The 22,033-nt window shown below is 40.2% G+C and overlaps 1 protein-coding gene across 9 annotated transcripts in view; it reads right to left on the bottom strand.

Moving 5' to 3' along the window:
* Positions 1 to 22,033, bottom strand: part of CNNM2 (cyclin and CBS domain divalent metal cation transport mediator 2) — a 155,203-nt gene that overhangs the window by 44,850 nt on the left and 88,320 nt on the right. Inside the window, exons 2-5 of one of the 9 annotated variants that reach the window (XR_003677734.2) lie at positions 12,030 to 12,124; positions 5,462 to 5,821; positions 2,299 to 2,479; positions 1,988 to 2,209 (exon numbers count right to left, since the gene is read on the bottom strand). The exons of 5 other annotated variants lie outside the window; for them this stretch is intronic. The gene's annotated coding sequence lies outside the window, so the exon portion shown is untranslated. Of the gene's footprint in view, positions 1 to 1,987; positions 2,210 to 2,298; positions 2,480 to 5,461; positions 5,822 to 11,089; positions 11,141 to 12,029; positions 12,125 to 22,033 lie in introns of those variants that run through there. 3 more of the 9 variants (XR_003677733.2, XR_003677732.2, XR_003677735.2) reach the window with 3 other exon arrangements.

The raw sequence follows: 22,033 nt of genomic DNA, 5'->3' as shown, positions 1-22,033 counted from the left end.
CACGAACCCGTGTCCCCTGCATCGGCAGGCGGACTCTCAACCACTGCACCACCAGGGAAGCCCCTGGGTCTTGCATATTGTAAGAGGCAAACTGAGGCGAGAACTACCAAGATCTCCTAAGATGTATAAGCAGTGGCACACGAGGAGGAAATGAAGGCCAGAGACATTGAGCTAGACGAAAAACCTGGGCAGGGATGAGGCAGGACGGCAGCCTTCAAATCTCTGAAACGGAAGTAACCATTTGGTTCTTGGGGCTCCTCCTCAGCTGACAATGCTGCCCGTGTACTAGAACCTCGTTTACCACAAGGTTAGTTGTTTCCCTGCTTAGATCATAAACTCCTTGACCACAGGGACCTCTGTGTTATTCATCTTTGTCTTACTCTTCATCCGCAGGCCCCACCAAGCCTAGCATAATAACCTAACACTCCTACATACACAAAGGTAATACTTACTAAACCGCAACACAATCATATCATCCTATTACTCAAAAAGCGCTCGTGTCCCATCAACAGCTAAATTTAAAGGAAAACGTCTGCAAGTGGGGTTCAAAGGCCATCATACTCCTCTTATGCTCTCATTGTCCCGGCCAATCAAATGACTTGATTTTGTCCAATCATAACCTCCACGGTTTTCCTCATCCCCACAGAAGAGGTAAGAAGGAGCCTCTCCTCAGGGGAAGCGATCAGAAATCACAGGAGCCCGACTCCTGCACACACAGCCCCGCCTCAGCTACACCTGGGCCCGGGGAGTGCCTGGGTCTCTACACCCACATTACTCTTAAAGGTAGATAGGTCCTTACCCTATCCATCGCCCTCTCAGTTCAACAGGTGCAAAATCAAAAGAAAAAGAAACCCTGAATAACAAGCTATAGTACACAAGAGCAGCTATTTTCTCACAGATTTTTGTAATGAATACATGGATGAATTCTTACACATGTCTTGGAGATCGTCTACTGACTCATACGGTGATAGATCTAGTATTATGACATGAGTACAATGGTAAAGTTTGCTTAAGGAGAAGCAACATGATTTCATTCAGGGAGCTACCACCTTGCTATTTCTGTCCTGTTTAAAGCTAAAAAAAAAAACCCCAAAACCCACAACCTTCATGTTTTTTAAGTACTTATTTTACCTCACCATCCCAGCCACAGCTAAGTGCATTTTTTCCAACTGAATTTTCCCACCATAAAATACACCAGAAAAATGTGACACAGATCTTAAAATAGTCCTGTATAAATAATCCAGGAGTATATCTATAGAAGCACTTGCTGTATATAGAAATACACTGGTTTTAAGTGATGATAACTGTTGCTATTCCAGGAGACAAAAGCCCTCTTTTATCAGAAGTTTTACTACTTCTAAAAATTCCAGTGGCCAACAGCTAAGTGGCTGACCAAGATCTCCCTGGCAGGACAGCTTCTCCGCTCCAGGTATGTGGGGTTCCTCAGCCATCGACACTCCCAGTTAGGTCATGTCTGCCAGGAGGTTTACTAGGGTGGAATATGGAATCATGGTTTCCTAAAAAATAATCTAATTTTGGGGGGTGAGGGTAGGAGTTTTTGATGTAGACAGTATTTCTTAATAGGGCCGTTTCCTGGGTAGAACCCTGAATTTATCTACTAATTTAGAGTATAACAGCTTTCAGGGAAATTCGTTGACCAAGCTCTGAAAGTAAGAAGGGCAATCATTCACAGAGGTGCGCAGCCTCTAAGGGACTTAAAAAAAAACAGAAGCAAAGCCTATGCCTTCCCTGAAGGTTGACTGCAGAGACCTGGGCACAGCGCAGGGAGCCCCCCAGGAGTCAGAGCACCTAGGTTGAGTTTACCAAGGCCCAGCCTCCATGCTGCTCCCTGGAGGTTACCTCTGATTGTCCCAGGCTTCCTTCAATTTGCTATAAATACCTGTTTCTTAACATTTAAACTAAGTTCGGTCCCACCTACCCATTCTTAACTGTAGTTTCTTATTCTGTATCCCTAAAATAGAAATACCTGAGGGACTTCCTTGGTGGTCCAGTGGCTAAGACGCCGTGCTCCCAATGCAGGGGGCCCGGGTTCGATCCCTGGTCAGGGAACCAGATCCCGAATGCCGCAACTAAAAAAATTAAAAGATCCCGCACGAAGCAACGAAGATCCCGCGTGCTGCAACTAAGACCTGGCGCAGCCAAATAAATAAATAAATATTAAAAAAAAAAAAAAGAAAGAAAGAAATACCTGAAAGAGAAAAACATTAAGTTGAACATATCTTTTAAGACAATCAATGTTTAAAAGAATTATGTTTGTAGATATCTTTAGAAAGTTACTATTATTTTTGACTGGTTGAATTTCACTTCTCCATAAATATCTCTGATGCAGTAAGATTAGAAACATGCACTGAGAAAATCCCATCCACGTGGTTCTCAGATTTTGACAGCTGTATCCATGGAGATTTGGGGAAGGTGTGGCTGCCTTCAAGGACATCAGCATTTACATCTGGAAAAGTTCCTGAAATACATGAAAACTACAGATAGCCGCCTGGCACCTCAGAGGCATGCAAATATTCACTAAATGAGCGAATCCACACACTTATCTAAACCCTTTGAAAGTAGTTTTACTTTCAATCTATACAACTTTCCAGGCTAAAGTAGTATTTGTCCTACAGCTAACTACCTCCTGCACATTTCTAGAGGTTTCCTCTCGACTTATGTTTTAGGTTACGTCTGGCCTTAGTTTTTGAGGTAGTAAATCACATCTTTTCTCGGTCATCATCATTACAGAGTGAAGACTCCATCTTTTTACAGTACGCCCAATACTTCATCTAAGAATTTAAGCTTCTATGTTGTGTTTAATATAAAAATGTTTTGTAAAAAATCATCTGTCACCTACAATTTTCCCATCAGGCATACTTTCATCCACTCAAATATATATTATGTAGTTTATTCGAGCACAGGGCTAAGACATATATATGTCTACCTCCTTAAGAAAACATGACTTTTTAAAAGACAGATTAGAAAAAGATTAATCATATTATAAAAGGACTGCCTTATAAAATGGATCATTTTAAATAGAATTTTATTTTGAAATAACTGTGCATTCTTATGCCGTTGTAAGTAATAACAGAAAGGTCTCATGTGTTTTCACCCAAGATCCCAAAAACTTTTGGGAGCATCTTGCAAAACCAAATTGTGTGACAGCACACCTTAACCAGTATACCGACATCGATACAGTAACGTACAGAACATTTCCATCACCACAAGGACCCCTCCTGTTGCCCTTTTACAGCCACACTCCCTTCCCTTTCCACCCCCCAGAACAAACCATGTTAATAGCTTCTCTGGTAAAGTAAGTGCTTAGTCTTCCACTGACAGTGGCTCTCAAGCTTTAGCTTTTAAGTGTAAACAAATATTTTAAAACTCACAAAATGGTGATCAGTAGGGAAACATTTTTCAGTCAACAAAAACCTGTTTTACATGCAACTTCTGAAAACTCAAGAGTGGGCTTCAGTCCTCACAAGATTAACTAACCAGGCGCCCCTGACTGAGGCACACAGCGGGCAGTTCTACAACTGTGAATGCTCAGATGGGACTGCTTATAAAAAGCAGCAGAGATACCAGCCCTGATTTAATAAATGTCTGCAGAAGCACCTCCGTGGCAGTATTTTCCAGGCAGCTCCTCTGGCTTCTCTGAATGTGATGGATTTTTGATGTGTCAACTTGGATAGGTAACAGCCCTCAGTAATTCAATTAAACGTGAATCTAGGTGCTGCTGGGATGGGATTTTGCAGATGTAGTTAAAGTCCCTAATGGGTCGACTTTAAGGGTAGCTATCCTGGGTGGGACGGACTCAATCTGATGAAGGCCTTAAAAGCAGGGTGAAGGCTTTCAGAGGGAGAGAAGACCTTACACCTGTCGAAAGCTGCTGCAGACCACACCCGTGGGGTTTCCACCTGTTCACGATCTTCCCTCCCTCATGGCCTGCGCTACCAACTCTGTACTTTCTCTTAGACAGCCTCTGCAATTACATAAGCTTGCCCCTTTTAAGAAAATTCCTTAATGAATGTGACATCTGTCTTCTACTGGTTCTGCCTGTTGAACCACGACTGACCTACTCAGGATCCACACCACAAAGGGATTTAGAAGGCAGATACCGAAGGAAAAACTAGGATTAGGGAATTCCCTGGCAGTCCAGTGGTTAGGACTCTACACTTTCACTGCCGAGGGCGCAGATTCAATCTCTGGTTGGGAAACTAAGATCCCTCAAGCCACATGGCGTGGCCAAAAAGAAAAACCAGGATTAGACTAGGACTAGACTAAGTAATATTTCCCAAACCCAAGACAAGGGGTGACCGATTGTCTAGGAAGACAAACTAATATTGTGTACGTACTAATATATGCACTAACTGCCAGAGAGACCTGCTGGATGAACTTCCTGGTAGCAATAGCAAGTAAACTAAATTTTCAGAACAAAAAATTAACCTAGACTAAACCGCGATTGTATTTAAAGACAAGAAGCCAAATCATTTACTTCAAACCATCCACGTGGACTATCCTATTAAGGACAGCCCTGTGGTCCTCCCACCTAACTTAGGATTCCAGGCCACAAATAATAGATGGCCTCGCCTTCCCACACCACCACCAGCTGTTCATTCTCTTTTGCTTGTTCTTCAGTCCTGCTGCCAGATACGTCAGCCAGAAACCCAAAGTGAGGCAATTAATAGAAGATTCCAGTCACTATGTGACTTGCTTAATGGCCTGTCCAAATGATTTGTGAGAAAAATCTTATGAACCAACAGAATAGAAACTGAAGAGTTTTTTCCATTATTCTCCTCTCCCAGAGTATTTAAAGACTTGGATTTTCCCATCTTTTGGGGAAATATTTTCTTATAAATAGTGAGGCATGCCGGGCATCTCCAACTTCATCTTTTTTCGTGGTCTGTACCACTCACTGTACACTCACTGGAATGTTTTCCTAGTAAATGATCAGCAATGGAAAACGTGGCTAAGACAAAGGATGGCTTTCAGGCTGAGATGATGGGAACCTTCCCATCTTTCCCAAGAGATAAGTAGTTCTTCTATAAAAGTGAGGGGCTTATTTTAGAACCAAGGAGTCTATTTCTGTCTTTCCTTTAGACTTGTAGTTTTCGTAAGGATGATAAATGAGGACTGACCATCTTAGTGAGGTAACAGCCCAAAATATTAGTAATTGCCCAACAAACCCAGTAATAGGAGATTCTAAAAAGGGAAATATACTTCCACTGCTAAGGTAAGGCCAACTGTCAGTGTTTTAATTTTATGATTTGCTCTTCTGTTCCTTCCTTGGGTCTTAGTCTTTGGATCAGTAACATTTAGAACTTTGTTTTGTAGTCCAAAACTCTTAATATCAACTGAACTAATTTCTTGGATGATTTCTACAACACAAGGAGGCAAGATCGGTAATTAGACAGACATAAAAACATGGTTATCTTGTGATACAGTGAATAAAAATTACCTAAGTCCATGGATATGGTAGCAGAAGGTTCTAAAAACTCAGAAGAAAAGGGCTACAGTTCTTAGCAGGAGAGCGAGGAGTTGTCAGGAAAGCTGCAGGTTACTTTGAGACAGTCGTCCCAAATGCATCAGAGGAACTGTAAAAATCTGCCACAGAAGGAACGATGATCCATAGTCAGAAAAGTGACTGCAGCTTAAACAGGAAACCCTTCTTGTTCAGGACTGTCATAGCCACAGTTTGCAAAAAGTACAGCTACTGATTAATGCAATGTAGTGTCAATTAGATGTACATTCCTGAGGTCTTTAATCTGTTGTAGCTTTGTCTTTTTCTTTTTCGTCTCATTACATCAGGTATATTGCCCTGTAAATTGTGGTAGTGGTACCAGGAATAAAAAATTAAGGAATTTTTAACTTTTCAAAAAAAAAAAAATTACCTAAGTCCAGATGACGTGCCAAAAAACACTACAGACGAAACCACCCCTTAAAACATTTGCTTTAGAAGCAGGCATTTTAAGGAGAGAGGTGAGGTCATCACTTCTTTTAAAACCTGCTTAAAGGGAAAACTAAAGGCTGGTTTTATTAAGGAAAACCTTATCCCCTTTTCTTACTAAAGTCTCCTCTTTTCAGAAGTCCTTCCTGATGACCTCGAGTTGTAATGAGGAAATGGAATTGCTATTATAAATTATTATACAGTTCATATAAGTTAATAATTATGTATTATCATAGAGTTAATAATCACATGATATGAGGGGAAAGGGCTATCAAAATGATCAAAATATCACCAAGTCCTGGACTTGCAGGGAAAAATGAAAAGTCATCTAGTTTAAATTCTCATCCAGTGCATTAATCCCATCTGCAAATTTTAAGCAAATAATAAACTTGAAAAAATATAAAGGGAGCAAAAATAATGAGTATTTTTCTTGCTGACCTGAGATAATAGAAGTCCTAGCATTTTACTCTTCTTTTTCCTGTCCCTAGAAACCTCAAGCACTTCATCGTCACCACAGAAGAGAAAAAATGATACATCAGATGACTTTAAAAACCAAACATTTTCGTTTAAAATTCCTTCACAATTCCTTCTCACCACTCCCATTATCTATCTTTCCTCCCAGTATCTCTTAAAAATGTGTCAGAGACAAAAGAAAGAATTTTTTGTATTTCTTTTTTAAAATTAATTAATTTGGCTGTGCCTGGTCTTAGTTGCGGCACGCGTGATCTTCGGTCTTCATTGTGGCATGTGGAATCTTTAGTTGCGGCATGAGGGATCTTTAGTTGCAGCATGCTAACTCTTAGTTGTAGCATATGGGATCTAGTTCCCTGACCAGGGATCAAACCCGGGCCCCCTGCATTGGGAGCACAGTCTTAACCACTGGACCACCAGGGAAGTCCCAGGTTTTTGTATTTCTATAAGAAAAAACATCCATCAATAGAGAAGCCTGGTTAAATAAATTCTCGTAAATCCATACAATGGAATACTATGCAGCCATTAAACAGGATCAAAGTAGATCTCCCTAAATTGTTATGAAAAGTTACCCAAAATAGATTAAGGGAAAAAAAACTGGAATATTTTACATAGTATGATCCTATTTGTATAAATTGTATATGTATAGGAAAATTCTGGCAAGCAATAGTTGGTTAGCAGACATTTGGTCCTATCCAAAATGTCTGTAATATATCCTTGATATTCAGTCTTGTCCAAAACCATTTGGCATGGACCAAATATGCTCAGGACGTTTTGGACAGGACCAAACGTCCTACAGGGGAAACAGTTAACAGTAGCATGTTGACTGAAATTTGTAACCATCAGAAGTTTGTGTCCTACAAACAATAATTCTGATAAAGTCTATTTTGTGTGATTGTCATCAAAAAGTAAAAAAGAATGGAGATTTATAACCACATACACTGCATTATTGGACATAATTCTAACAAGAGAGAATGTTTGACTAGGAATGAATGAGAACAGAATCCTCTGTCAACATTAGATGCCTCCTAAGCACCACTTCAAAATCCTCTCAGCCCCATTGCTTACCCCCTTTCACCCCCCCCTTCCACTGCCACAGCGATCAGTTCCACACAGGCTCGGCTTGGCTTCATGCCCGAGTGACCAGTGTAAACAGAAATCATCTCATATACAGCTCATGGCCCAGCTCATTGCATCTCTCACTTCTGCCTTGGGACTTCTCCTGAACAGAGAAGGAAATAATGCCCATGGGAAAATACGTCCCCCTCTGTACTCAAGCACCATTCTGAGAGCATCTCACAAGGCTCCTTTAAAAGTCCTAGGTAGGGGACTTCCCTGGTGGTCCAGTGGCTAAGACTCCATACTCCCCATGCAGGGGGCCAGGGTTTGATCCCAGGTCAGGGAACCAGATCCCACATGCCACAGCTAAGAGTTCACATGCCGCAACTAAAAGATCCCGGCCACAGCGATCAGTTCCACACAGGCTCGGCTTGGCTTCATGCCCGAGTGACCAGTGTAAACAGAAATCATCTCATATACAGCTCATGGCCCAGCTCATTGCATCTCTCACTTCTGCCTTGGGACTTCTCCTGAACAGAGAAGGAAATAATGCCCATGGGAAAATACGTCCCCCTCTGTACTCAAGCACCATTCTGAGAGCATCTCACAAGGCTCCTTTAAAAGTCCTAGGTAGGGGACTTCCCTGGTGGTCCAGTGGCTAAGACTCCATACTCCCCATGCAGGGGGCCAGGGTTTGATCCCAGGTCAGGGAACCAGATCCCACATGCCACAGCTAAGAGTTCACATGCCGCAACTAAAAGATCCCGTGTGCCACAACTAAAAGATCCCGAGTGCAACAACTAAGACCTGGCGCAGCCAAATAAATAAATAAATATTTTCAAAACCAGAAGTCCTAGGTAGGAAAGAACACCTGTTGCCTGTAGCCGAAGTTAACACACTATCACATCCTTGAATTTTCTTTCCGTCCTTCCCATGTCACTTCCCTTGTCCTGAACTCCTGCTCCCTGGGATCCTATTCCAAATAAACGTCCCAGCACGCAAGCCTTTGTATCAGGCCAATGTTCAGGCTAAGACGCCATCGGAAGTTTTTCTACTGACCGGTTTCTGGCTTTGTACATTTCATCCTCTTCTGTTTCCATGATACCAATGTGTCTTAACACCTCTGGCACTGGTATCTCGATACAATACTGGTTTTGTACCTTTGTGTCACAATACCAGGTGAGCTGGCATCATGCAGGAGTATTTCTCGAGGTCATTCCTACACTGGGATGGCTAGCAATGACTATACATTGAAGTGACTGCAAATCCAAACTAAATGTATCTCCAGTTCAACCTCCCCACAGCTAGATTCCAAAAAACACCTGGGACCATTCCAACATTAGAGACAAAAAGAGTGAAAGAGGATAATTAAAAATGCCAAGAGAGAAATTTTGATCAATTGTAGTTAAAATATCTGGATTTTGCAAGTTTTACAAAAACACATGACCATGTAAATAAACACATCTGGCTAGGGCCCATGCATGTGAGAAGCATTTAAGTTTAAGGTTAATTAGCTTTATGGTAAATCTGCTTTTCACTATGTACTAATCAAGTAACTGTAACAAAAGTAGACAGAACACAAAGACTGAAAAGGGTCAAATCTATATACTACCACCATCCCCAGTCTAATCTTCTCTCCTAAACTTCAGAGATAAAAATATTCCAATTGCCTACTTGATCCTCTTCACTTGTCCTATGAGCATCTCAAGTTCAACATGCCCCAAACTAAATCTATCATCTTCTTTACCAAACTTGTTCCTTCACTTCTATTCCTCTTTCTGACTAATGGTACCAGAATATATCAAGTGTGAAACTGTGGGAGTCATCTTAGATTCCTCCTTTTTCTCTAGTTTCACCCTGTTATGGCAAACTGGTTATACACTGTGTTAAGCTGTTGAGTTGTAAATTTAAGATCACCTCCTAAATATCTATTGGATCGCTCCCATATTCTGAGACATCCCCAACACCAGCTCACCTTAGTTACAGGCCCTCAATATTTCTCTTCTGGGACTTCCCTGGTAGCACAGTGGTTGAGAATCAGCCTGCCAATGCAGGGGACACGGGTTCAAGCCCTGGTCCGGGAAGATCCCACATGCCGTGGAGCAACTAAGCCCGTCCACCACAACTACTGAGCCTGTGCTCTAGAGCCCGCGAGCCACAACTAGAGCCCATGTGCCACAACTACTGAAGCCCTTGCGCCTAGAGCCCATGCTCTGCAACAAGAGAAGCCACCACAATGAGAATCCCTTGCACCACAATAAAGAGCAGCCCCTGCTCACTGCAACTAGAGAAAGCCCATGCGCAGCAACGAAGACCCAACACGGCCAAAAATAAAAAATATAAATAATAAATTTATACAAATATATATATATATATATATTTCTCTTCTGAACTGCAATAACCTTCTAACTTCTCTTTCTAACTTTAATGTAATCTCCCAAAGCCACCTCCCTGATGCCACAGTAATCTTTCTTAAAAGCAAATCTGGGGCTTCCCTTGTGGTGCAGTGGTTGAGAATCCGCCTGCCGATGCAGGGGACACGGGTTCGTGCCCCGGTCCGGGAAGATTCCACATGCCGTGGAGCGGCTGGGCCCGTGAGCCATGGCCGCTGAGCCTGCGCGTCCGGAGCCTGTGCTCCACAGCGGGAGAGGCCACAGCAGTGAGAGGCCCGCGTACTGCCAAAAAAAAAAAAAGCAAATCTGAACGTGTTATTCTACTGCTTAAAATTCTTTAATGGCTTCCCATTGCATTTGGGATAGTTTAAACACTTCAGTATGGCCTACAAGGCTATAATGACATGATCCCTAGCTCTTTCTCTAGCCTCATCTCCTACATCTTTGGTCATTCAATGTCAGAGAACACTTTCTGTCACTCTCCTGTGCTATTTTACAGTTCCCTCTGCCAAAAACACCTTCCTCCCCTTGGCTCCTTTACTCTGATTCTCCTTCAAGGACGCAATTCAACTATCAACTCATCCTTGAAGTCTTCCTAACCTCACCTATGCCCATTGGGTTTGATGTCCTGTCTCGGCGCTTCCATAGAGCCTTCATTAGCTCCACCAGAGGATTTATTATCCTGTATTATAATATTCTCTCTCCTATACTATATTGTGAGATTCTTGAAGCCAAGAGTTCTCTTTTATACCTAAAGCCTCAGAAGCTAGCACGGTGCCAGGTATATAATACAGTCAATAAATGCTGAATAAATAGCTCAAATTATTCATAAGAAAATGAGAAGGGGGATGAAGATTAGGGGAAAAAAAACCAGTATTATCTCTGCAAGCTCTTGTCATAAGAGGAGATTGTTTTTCTTCCTGGGACACAATGTAGTAAACGAGGCCAATCAGTGACTGTCAGTTGATTGTAATTTTTAGCAACAGTTTCCCAGAAGAGTGACCAATTGTTCTTACCTAATCTAAGGCCTGGTACATAAAAGACTCTCATTTCCTATTTAATTTAATTTTACTGATTTTATTATTTCAGCTCCTATTGGCACCAAATTCTAGAAAAGTTACAATAGAGTTTGTCCCCAGATGAAGCCAGCTTGAAAAACAAGTACAAATCAAACCCTGTGCTCCTTCCTGTTGGGCTTGAGAATATCTTCAAAGAATTTTCATTGTCTTCTTAAATACACAACATGAATTCAGCCTGGAAACCAAGACTCAAATATTGAAATATGATGGTTTGTCAAGTTAAAAAAAAAAAAAGAGAAAGAAATGAACATAGCTTACTAAATGAATGAATGTTCAAAAGAAGTCAACGTTCATTTGCTTACACAAAGATTCTTCAAACACCTTTTGAGGTATCTGCCCCTCAGTCAAAATGACATGTCTTAAGCTTTCTGGGAGTAGGTACAACAACTGCCTGATAAGAACATCATCACCTTGGTTCCTGACAACATTCAGAAAAACCTAGGTCATCCCTGGTCACTAATCCCTCACCTAAAAAGTCAGTTTTAGAGCTCAAATATGTGTGCTGGGACCCCAGAGAATAATGTCAGTGACTAAGGGCTTAAACTAAAATTAGACAGATCTGGGTTTGGATCCTTTGGTTCTGCTACATACTAGCTGTGTAACCAAAGACAAGTCATTTACCCTCTCTTGGCCTCTCACTTTAATCATCTGTGAAACAGAGATAAAAATCCCGTTTCCATGAAAATTGAATGAAAAAGTTTAGAATTTAACACAGTACCTGGCTCATAGCAAGTATACAATAAATGATAATGATTATATTCTTAATGAACTTTCTCCTGGTTCCGGAAGCTAATAATCATCTCAAATGAAGATGTATAATACTATTAATATCTATAGAAACAGGAACTTGGGATCACTGGGAATATCCAGCTACAAGCTGCTTGTTTTAAAATAGAGGCTATGGGCTTCTATGAAAAGGGTAATTTACATCACCTGAGCATTCAATCCTACGCAGGCTTGTTTTAAAGTTCTTCAGCATAGCAACCCCACAAATTGTTCACTCAGTTTCTCAAAACCAAAACTTCGCAGCTGGGTGGATTAAATGGGTTATGGAGATTGTCCTCCCTCCCCTCTCACCTCTAGAAGTAGTTGCTCCCGCTTACTGGATGAGGCAGTGGGGAGGGCGGCCCATGAAGGAAGCTTGTACAGCCACTGCCTTTGTCATATTTCCTCTGTGAAGAAACAGAAGACTTCAGTTCCTGGGATTGGTTAAGCTCTAGAATAGAGAACTAAGGAACTACTTTGTATTCTCCTAGAAATCTCATCTCTCTTTGTGCATAGCGCCATTGCAGAAGAACTGTTACACATTTTTGCATCTTGATCAGGAAACTGGAAATGATAATGAACACAGGTAGCCTGCCATACACCATAAATTGAAGGAAGCTGGCACAGAGCAGAGAAAGACTCAAAGACTGAGGGAACGTGAAGCGGAAAAGCCAGTGAAAGAATAAATTATATACAACAACCATGCCAACCCCGACATTTGCAAAAACACTGTGACGATTACTATGTTTAAGATCAGAATTAACTTGAGGTCAATATGGTCTCCTCTGGTGCTGGTCTTGGATTCATTCAACAAATATTTTTATTGAGCACTCACTACATGCTAGGCACTGTACTAAGCATGAGGGATTAAAACAAACACATACAAATAAGACTAGTCTTCACTGTCAAGGAACTAGGAGCCTAGTGTGAAAGAGAAGTAAAATTATAACATGGTAGACTCTCTCAAGGGACCTCCATGTGGCAATTTGCCGGTTAACTGACACACTCATTCTCCCTGTGAAACACACCGACTGAGGCCCGCAGCACACTCAAAGCTTCTGGCTAGTAAAACTACTACTCTGCACACTGTACTCGCATAGAGTAAGCAGAATGTTTACTAAGAATTGGTTATTTTTGTTCCCAAACCTATTTATGACACCTGCACTTGATGCTGCAATTTAAATATTATAGAAACTCATGACAATAAAAAGAAATTCCCGTTTCTATGTAAACTATGATGAATCCTCTGGAAACAATGAATCCTCTGGAAACAATCAGTAAAAGCAAGTTGCTTAAAAAAAAAAAAAAAAACCCTCAAAACAAACGTATGGATACCAAGGGGGAAAGAGTGGGGGACGGGATGAACTGGGAGATTGGGATTGACATATATATGCTACTATGTATAAAACAGATAACAAATGAGAACCTACTGTATAGCACAGGGAACTTTACTCGGTGCTCTCTGGTGACCTAAATGGGAAGGAAATCCAAAAAAGAGGGGATATATGTATACATATGGCTGACTCACTTTGCTGTACAGCAGAAACTGACACAGCAGGGTAAAGCAACTATACTCCAATTAAAAAACCAAAAAAGCACCTCAAAAACTTATATTGAATTAGGAGTGGGCAAGAGAATCACGAAAAGTGAGGAAAAAAATCTTTAATGATTCTGCACTTTGTATTGTTTGTTCAAAAATCATTTGTATGGTTTATTCCACTTAAAAAGAAAACTCAAATTTAGAGAATTGAGAGAAGATATAATACAGATGTTAGATGGTCTCCTTCAACCATTACAGGGAACACAAATCAGCCCACATTCAAAGAAAAAGCAATACTATTTTCCAGTGCCTGTTGAAAACTGATTCAGGCAAAGAACATAAATGGCTGCTAAACATTAGTGGAAAGGTTGATGGAGAAAATAATTTTCATGTGGTACCAAAGTATCACTCCATGAATTACCGTGATAATCCGTGGAAGGGGGGAAACATCTTTACAGTGGAGACAATTGATAGTTGCTACCTTAATCAAGTGATTCAACATTATTAACAGTGAACAACCAGACTGTGTGCCACCTGATGTGATGTGCTCTGAAGTACAGTTCATCCTCTATAAAGTATTCTTGCCAAAAGTGTTTAAGAATTTGGATCTAATTTCCAGTGTATAGGTAATACAGGAGATCAGAGAAATTAAATGATGATAATGAGAAAACAATCAAAGAAACCCAAAATGTAGAATACTCTACCAAAGAACTAGCTTGGTTTCTTTAAAAAGTCAATACCATTATTAATTCTGTTTGGTATCATTATGACACCAGTTTGGTTACGTAAGAATATGTCTTTTTTTTTTTTTCAGAGTTGAAAGGGGTAAAATGATATGTCTTGAATTTGTTTTTAAAATAGAAGAAAAGCAAAGAAAAAAGATAAGTGAAGCAAATATGGCAAAATGTTGATAATTACTGAACCAATGAATATATTGGGGTTAACTGCCTATTTTTACTACTTCCGTATATATGTTCGAAACATAAAGAGTAGAAAACACTCAACGTCATGAAAAAACTGAGAGGAGGATTATTCTAGCTTAAAAGAGACATAACAACCAAATGCAATGCACAAACCTTGACTGAATCCATGTTAGAAAAAAACAGTTGTAAATGACATTTGGGGAAAATAACAATTAGAAAATCCGAATATAGACTGGGTAGTAAATGATTTGGGGGAACAATACATTTCTTAGTGATAATGGAATGAGGATGATGTAGGAGAAGTAACGCTGAACATTTCAGGGTCAACTGTCATGATGTTGGCAATTTACTTTGAAATGGTTAAAAAAACATTAAGAACTATCAAATCTAGGAGATAGGTATATGAATATTCATTATACCAAGTTTTTAACTTCTCTGTATTTTTGAACATTTTCATAATCAAAAGTTTTAAGTTTGTCAAAGGGTTGCAAATGCTTTTTTCAAAATAATATATTTAAGATATGTATATAATTTTTTTAAATTCCATATTTCAGTTAACTTTGTTATTTAGTGAACCAACTAAAAGGTAAGAGGGGAGAGGATCCAGACGTGGGGTGCTGATACATACATGTATAACAACCAGCTCTCTGGGGAAAACAGCCCTGGCATGTAGCATTCACTAGTTTCCAGGGTATGAATATCCCTACCACAACTGATTCCAAATTACTAACATGATGTCACTGAACACAGAGTTGGGAAGAGATGAGTACAATTGGTCTTTCCAGCCAGTAAGAGCCAGTTCCAACACACCACTGAATCCAGATCATAACAGAAGGATACCAGCCGTAACAGGAGAGAGGGAGAAGATGGTTTGCAGAAAACAAAGCAGCAAGGTCATCGCCCACAAGGGGCAAGGCGGGGGAGGAGACAGAGGTGTGAACACAGAAGGCAACATATTAAATTATATACAAATATTCAGCATGATGCTTGGTATACAGTAATCACTAACTTACTAAGTACCTCTTCCTATTATTATACTATTATTTTCTAACCTGATGCATAATCTAAAAGGTCATCTCATCTTTTTAAGATGTCATATGATGGTTGCTTCTAGGGAGGAGAACTGAATGGCTGGGCAACTTATAGTCAGGAATGGGAGGAAGCTACTTTATTGCTTTGAGCTTTTTCAATTTTGAAAAATGTGAATGTATTACTTATTCAAAATATAAATGAAATTGAAATCTATAAATTTTAGGACATGGGTCTCTTGAAAGAGCTCTTCTTTCACCTTAAGTCCCTAGCCTGACATGTATGCAGTTATGCATTCATCTCCATCATTCCTAATGTAAGAAATTAAAAATCAACAACCACAACCAATAAGAAAAGTTCCAAATCATCATGCCCAGCTGACATGGTGGAAACTGCAGTTTAACAGGTCTATTTATATGTGGAAAAGTTAGAATCTTGGCTGCCTCAGTACCCACGACAAGATTCACATGAAATCTTCAATCACTCAGAATGCCACATTTCACTCCAAAATACATTCATTCAACAAGTATTTACTGAGCGCCTTCTATGCCTTTGGGTCTGGGAACACACATGAATAGAATTCTCTCTCCAACTCTAAGGAGTTCTAACTTAGCTTTGGAGAGTTTCCTTAACTAGGAATTTATCTAATCTTGGGCAACTATCTTTAGGCCAAAATTACTGTTTATATATATAAACAGTAGAAACAATTCTTACTTAAAGGAACCAATATTTTCTCATAAATTTGATGGAAAACACATTTTGTTACATGAATCCTGTCTTGAAACCATAAATTAGAGGTGTATTCTTCTAGGGGGAAAAGGCCATAGAAAAAGGAGCAAGTAAACATGATTCTTAGATGATTAGCAGTGGTGAGTCCAACTCTCTGTAGGACTCCGTGCCTCCATGGGCAGGAGTCAAGTGAAGTAGCAGAAGTCAAGAGGGAATTGCAATCCTAGGAGTAAAAGAATCCCCCTGAAGGCCTCCTCCATCATCAAGGTCAAGTGGGAGCCCCAGAACTCTTTGTGTTTCTGGCAAGACCACTCCCCGGTCTCCCCTTCAATACCTGCAGCCTCTCCACCAATGTCTGTCTTGGGATCGTCGACTAACTTCATCATGCCTTTTACGCCGCTCACAAAAAGCCCAGGACTCCAAGGCCATCCCTTATTTTTCTCCAGCCTCAAGTGGTTTCCTCTCACGCATGCATTCAATAGCACTCTGCTGAAGGCTCAGGAGATCTGTGGAGCTCTCTATTCTTCGATATTCTCTGAATTCCAGTGTCTTTCACCTCCCTGAATTCTCAACTCCACCTCCTCAACTCAGGGAGACTGCCAGGTTCTGCTTAGGTTGCCCCTCCTTGTATCGCCACCTCCATCCAGGTAGAAAGCTGGGGCAATCATAAGGGCTCACCTTATCTCAAGGATCATTTCCCTGCACTGCCTGCTGTCCAACGTCTGAAAAGCACTATTTCAATATACTTTGTACAGCTTTCTGCTCATTTAAGGAAGGAGGGTAAATCTGGTCCCTGTTACTCCACACGGGCACAAATGGAAGTCTCTCTTCCATTTAATGTTTATTTTCCATCCTAACTTAGTCACTTTCTTCCACGGTCACTCCCTTGACCTCGTCATTCACAATTACTGCAATCCCTCATTATCTCAATTCCGAACATCTACTCTCTAACCACCATCTTTTTTTTTTTTTTTTTTTTTTTTTTAGGACACTCCTGCTAGTACCCCAATTCCAACAATCCTTTGCCTTACTTTCAATCCGTTGTTTCCACCACCCTTACTTGTCCTCTTTCCCCTCCTAATCTAGCTCTACTTCATTCCATTGTCAATCATTTTAATTAGACCCTCAACTCCCTGGCCCCTCTCCATCTTATGTGCTTGGCTAAACAACAACCCGGGTTAAATCCAACTCATTATCTAAGAAATAGTACATATTTTGTGTTTTAACTTATTGTCTTCTATTCCATTAGAAGGACAGCTCTATGAAGGCAAGGATTCTCATTTTCTTTGTTTACTGCTGTATTCCCAAAGCTGAAAATGGTCCCCAATAAATGGATGATACTCAATTATTTCTTGACTGGTTTAAATAATAAAATCCAATGTTCAACATAAGTATTCAAATGAAAACACTAAAAGTGAAATGAATCATTGTTTCTAGAATATCAAACTGCTTCTTGTTGTAAGAGAGATCATTAAAAAAAGCAGATAATGTGTATATACTTCCATCCCTATCTTCTTTTTTTTTTTTTTTTTTTTTTTTACAACCTCTCTTTAATGATTTTTTTTGTAATGTTATATACATGGTTCTGACAAGATGTCAAACTAGACAGATTCTGTTGGGCTCCCAACAGAATCTTGGAGATCCCAGAGACAGGTTAATAAAACTGTCACACTAACATAAAAGCTGTGAGAAAAACCTCAGGCAACAGAGAGCAGCCAGGTTTCAGCTGGGAGGAGAGGCCCATGCTAGGCTCCAAGCAGGTAGCATGGAGGAGACCAGGAAGAGAGGTTTCTTTACCTGTGTTTCTTTCTCTATGTTGCTCATGCTTCCTTGGCCCTGCCCAGTTGGCTCTACCAGCAGTATTAGGGTGGTATGCTCAAGTGGGCTCGGTTGGGGAACAGTTAAATATAGGTACAAGCAACTGCAAAGCCCTAAGTGTATCTTCCTCTTCCTACCCTCCTTCCCAGCCAGAGTAAGATGAGGACTATCATCAGAGAAAGCTCTCAGAAGCACGAGCCAGTGTCTCTGTTTTTGCTTGGGAGTTTTACAACCTCTCTTTAATGATTTTTTTTGTAATGTTATATACATGGTTCTGACAAGATGTCAAACTAGACAGATTCTGTTGGGCTCCCAACAGAATCTTGGAGATCCCAGAGACAGGTTAATAAAACTGTCACACTAACATAAAAGCTGTGAGAAAAACCTCAGGCAACAGAGAGCAGCCAGGTTTCAGCTGGGAGGAGAGGCCCATGCTAGGCTCCAAGCAGGTAGCATGGAGGAGACCAGGAAGAGAGGTTTCTTTACCTGTGTTTCTTTCTCTATGTTGCTCATGCTTCCTTGGCCCTGCCCAGTTGGCTCTACCAGCAGTATTAGGGTGGTATGCTCAAGTGGGCTCGGTTGGGGAACAGTTAAATATAGGTACAAGCAACTGCAAAGCCCTAAGTGTATCTTCCTCTTCCTACCCTCCTTCCCAGCCAGAGTAAGATGAGGACTATCATCAGAGAAAGCTCTCAGAAGCACGAGCCAGTGTCTCTGTTTTTGCTTGGGAGTCCAGGGATCCATCAACAGATGACATGGTTAAAGAGCCAGAAAAAATAGATTCATAGAGAAGACAGATGAGCTCATCTTAGGGGCACAACTGCTATAGAGAAAAACAAAATTAAAGCACCTATATCAGCCAAAATCAAGCTAATGGATCAGTATGGAAAAGAATTAGTAAATATCTTCAAAGAGGGACCATAACTGGAAACATGCAGTAAGAACAGGAAGTTTTAAAATAAGAACTAGAGTTAATGGTATGAAAAATTAAGAGCCAAGATAATAAAGAACCCAATTGCTGGGCTGAAGAGCCAAAGATCAGGTTAAGAAACTCTCCTAGAATATATTAGGGAGGGAAAAAAAGGATGGAAAGTAAGAAACATCAAGAGGTAGAGGACAGAAGTGGAAACATCAATATATGTATGTAATGAGGCCCAGAGGAAAGGGAGGAGGAAAAAACAGAAGGAGAAAATATTTGAACAAGAAAAAACTGAGGGTTCCCAAATTTAGAAAAAGATGTAAGACCTCGGACTGAAAAAAACCCATAAAGAGGGAAAAGAAGAGGGGGAAAAATTTATAACTAGTCACAGTATAATGAAATGAAAGAACAACAAAAAGAAAAAAATTCCTAAAGTTTAGCGGAGAAGTAAATCACTTATAAAGGAAAAACAAGAATCACGTTGACTCCAGAAATCTCAAAAGCAACTGGTTCTAAGAAGTCAACAGAGTGATAGGTTCAAAGGGATGAGAAAAAAAAATTTCAAACTTAAAAACAAGAATTACATATTCTGGAATACACTATAAAAATGGGAAAGGTAAGTAAATAACTTATCAAGTTTATTACTGTCTAAATAAGGTACAAAACAAAAAGTAAATCCATAGCAATTCCAAAACTAAAATTCTTTAAAAATCAAAGTACTTTGGAGGGGGCCCGGTAGGGGGGGTGTAGGGGCTGGAGGGTATAGAGAGGAAGATGAAAACTTCTAAGATATTAGTATTTTTTGAAGTGTGTGTGGGGAATACATACATTTAAAGGTTTAAAATAGGGAAAGATTTTCACTAGGAACAAACACCAGTATATATATTATCAAAATAAGAGTTAAGGACAACTACCAAAAGACTAAAAATAGAATGTATAACTTTCAAACAGAAGGACTATTAGATTTAGCCAATAGATGGTAGGAAGAAGACAGCAAAAATAAGCAAACAGAAAACATGAAATAAAATAGCTTAAAAAGTCAAAATACAGAAATATTTTATGATCGATATAAATGGGTTTAGCTCACTGACATTCACAGAATAACTTTTTAAAAGATACAGGTAATATATGCTCACTGTACAGAAAACATGATGAAGTAATTTGGAAAACAATTAGAATCTAATGAAGAAATTAAAATCACCAATAAAATCCCACCTTTCAGACATTTTTCTCTACTGAAGTGTTTATTACATACTTTTTTTCACAAAAAATACCTTTTTTTTGCACTTAAGTCTGAAAATCTTTGCATATCAATCAACGTGGAACCTTATAAAGATTTTTAGTGGGTAAATTGTAGTTCTATTTTATATCACCATAATTGTTAGATATCCAGTGTATTTCATTTCCTCTGGGTTAGACATTTCACAATTGTTTCCAATCTTTCATCTTTCATATAATGTTTGATGCTTCCTCCTGGGAAAACTACCCTTCCTTGACCTCCACAGGATTTAGAGAAGGCCCACAGAGTTTTATGTAATAAGACTGCCCCCTCCATCACTTGGCTCTCCTTCTCGACTGGATAATTCTCATCACCACATTCAAAGCGCCAAATATTTCCCATCTTTAAAACCGAAAAAGCTCTCCAGATTCCCTCTCTCTTTCATCATTCCATTTCTCTACTGTTCTTTATAGCAAAACCCTAACGGAACCGTCTCCATTCACTGTCTCTATTTCCTCATCTTTCCTGTTCTATTCAATATGTTCCAAACTAGTCGTATCCAATGAAACTACTTTTATGAAGATCTCCAATTACCTCTTATTTGGATAAATTCCAAGGTCAATTTTTAGCCCTCATCTTACTCAATTTTCGATTACTCCTTTCCTGAAACAGTCTCTTCACTTGGCTTACACCACACTTCCCTGGTTTCTCTCCTTAACGGCCACTCCATCTCAAGCTGCCTTGCTAGTTTCTCTCATTTCCCCGACCTCTAGAAGACAGAGTACTCTTGCTCTTCACTCTTGGATCTCTTGTTCTCTATCGACACTTACTCACTTGAGTAATTATCTCATTTAGTCTCAAAGTTTTTTGGTTTTTTTTTTTTTAACATCTTTATTGGAGTATAATTGCTTTACAATGGTGTAGTCTCAAAGTTTTAAATATCATTTATACATCCAACATCCCTACCTGCATCTCCATCCAGATCACTCCTTTGAATGCCAGATGTATATATCCAATCTGCCTACCTGACATCTCCACCAGGCTGTCTACCAAGAATATGAAACCTTCTTTCTCTCAATCTATTCCTCCTTTAGTGGGGGAAGGAATGTACCAACATTCAGCAAAATTAGTTGCTCAAGCCAAAAACCTAGTCTTCATCTTTAACTTTTTCCTCACTTCTAATCCTCTGAAAAATATCTAGAATTTGATCTTCTCTCACCACCCACAGTGACCCCCTTGGTCCCACAGCTACTATTATCTCTCACCTGAACTGCAACAACAGCTTACTAACTGGTCTCTCTGCCTTACTCTCACTCTCTCCGATAAATTCTTTGCAGAATACCCAAAGTAATCTTTTCAAGTTCACTAAGATTCTGTCACTCCCCTGCTCAAAAACTCCCCATTGCACTTAGAGTAAAAACCTCTCTCCGTGACCTGCGAGGCCTTACTGACCCCTGCGGATCTTTGTGACTTCATCCCCCACCACTCCTGGCTTACGTTTCTCTAGATGCTTCTTGCTGTTCCCTGAATATGCCAAACATACTCCTGCCTAAGGATCTTTCCTCTCTCTGTTCCCACTTGTGGACCACTCTTCTCTCGATTTTCGGGTTTCTTAGTCCCCCACTTCATTCAGGTCTCTGCTCAAATGTCACCCCTTATGCGGCCTTCCCTCACCATCCCATCTAAAACAGCTCCTCCCTACCCCAGTCAAAGGTCCTCTTTCTATGCTATATGTAGCACTTATCAGTATCTGATATTATATTTCATATTTATTTGCTTAGTCTGCTCCCCACTTAGATACAGAATGCACGAAGGCAGGGACATTATCCTAGTGACACTGTGTCCTCCGTGCCTGGAACATTGTCTGGCACGTAAAGGGCACCAAATCTTTGAGTAATACTGACTGCACATCCTCAGCCACACCTCTTCATGTATTTGTCTATTAAGGGCTAATGATGCATCTTTTCCTACCCCTACAAAAAAATCAAGAGATTCAGACAAGGGCTTCCCTGGTGGCGCAGTGGTTGAGAGTCCGCCTGCTGATGCAGGGGACACGGGTTCGTGACCCGGTCCGGGAAGATCCCACATGCCGCAGAGCGGCTGGGCCCGTGAGCCATGGCCGCTGAGCCTGTGCTCCGC

Source organism: Physeter macrocephalus, chromosome 20 (genome assembly GCF_002837175.3).
Source record: "Physeter macrocephalus isolate SW-GA chromosome 20, ASM283717v5, whole genome shotgun sequence".
Lineage (NCBI taxonomy): Eukaryota > Metazoa > Chordata > Mammalia > Artiodactyla > Physeteridae > Physeter > Physeter macrocephalus.
Note: the sequence above shows the minus strand (reverse complement) of the source record. Positions and strands in the feature narration are given on the sequence as shown.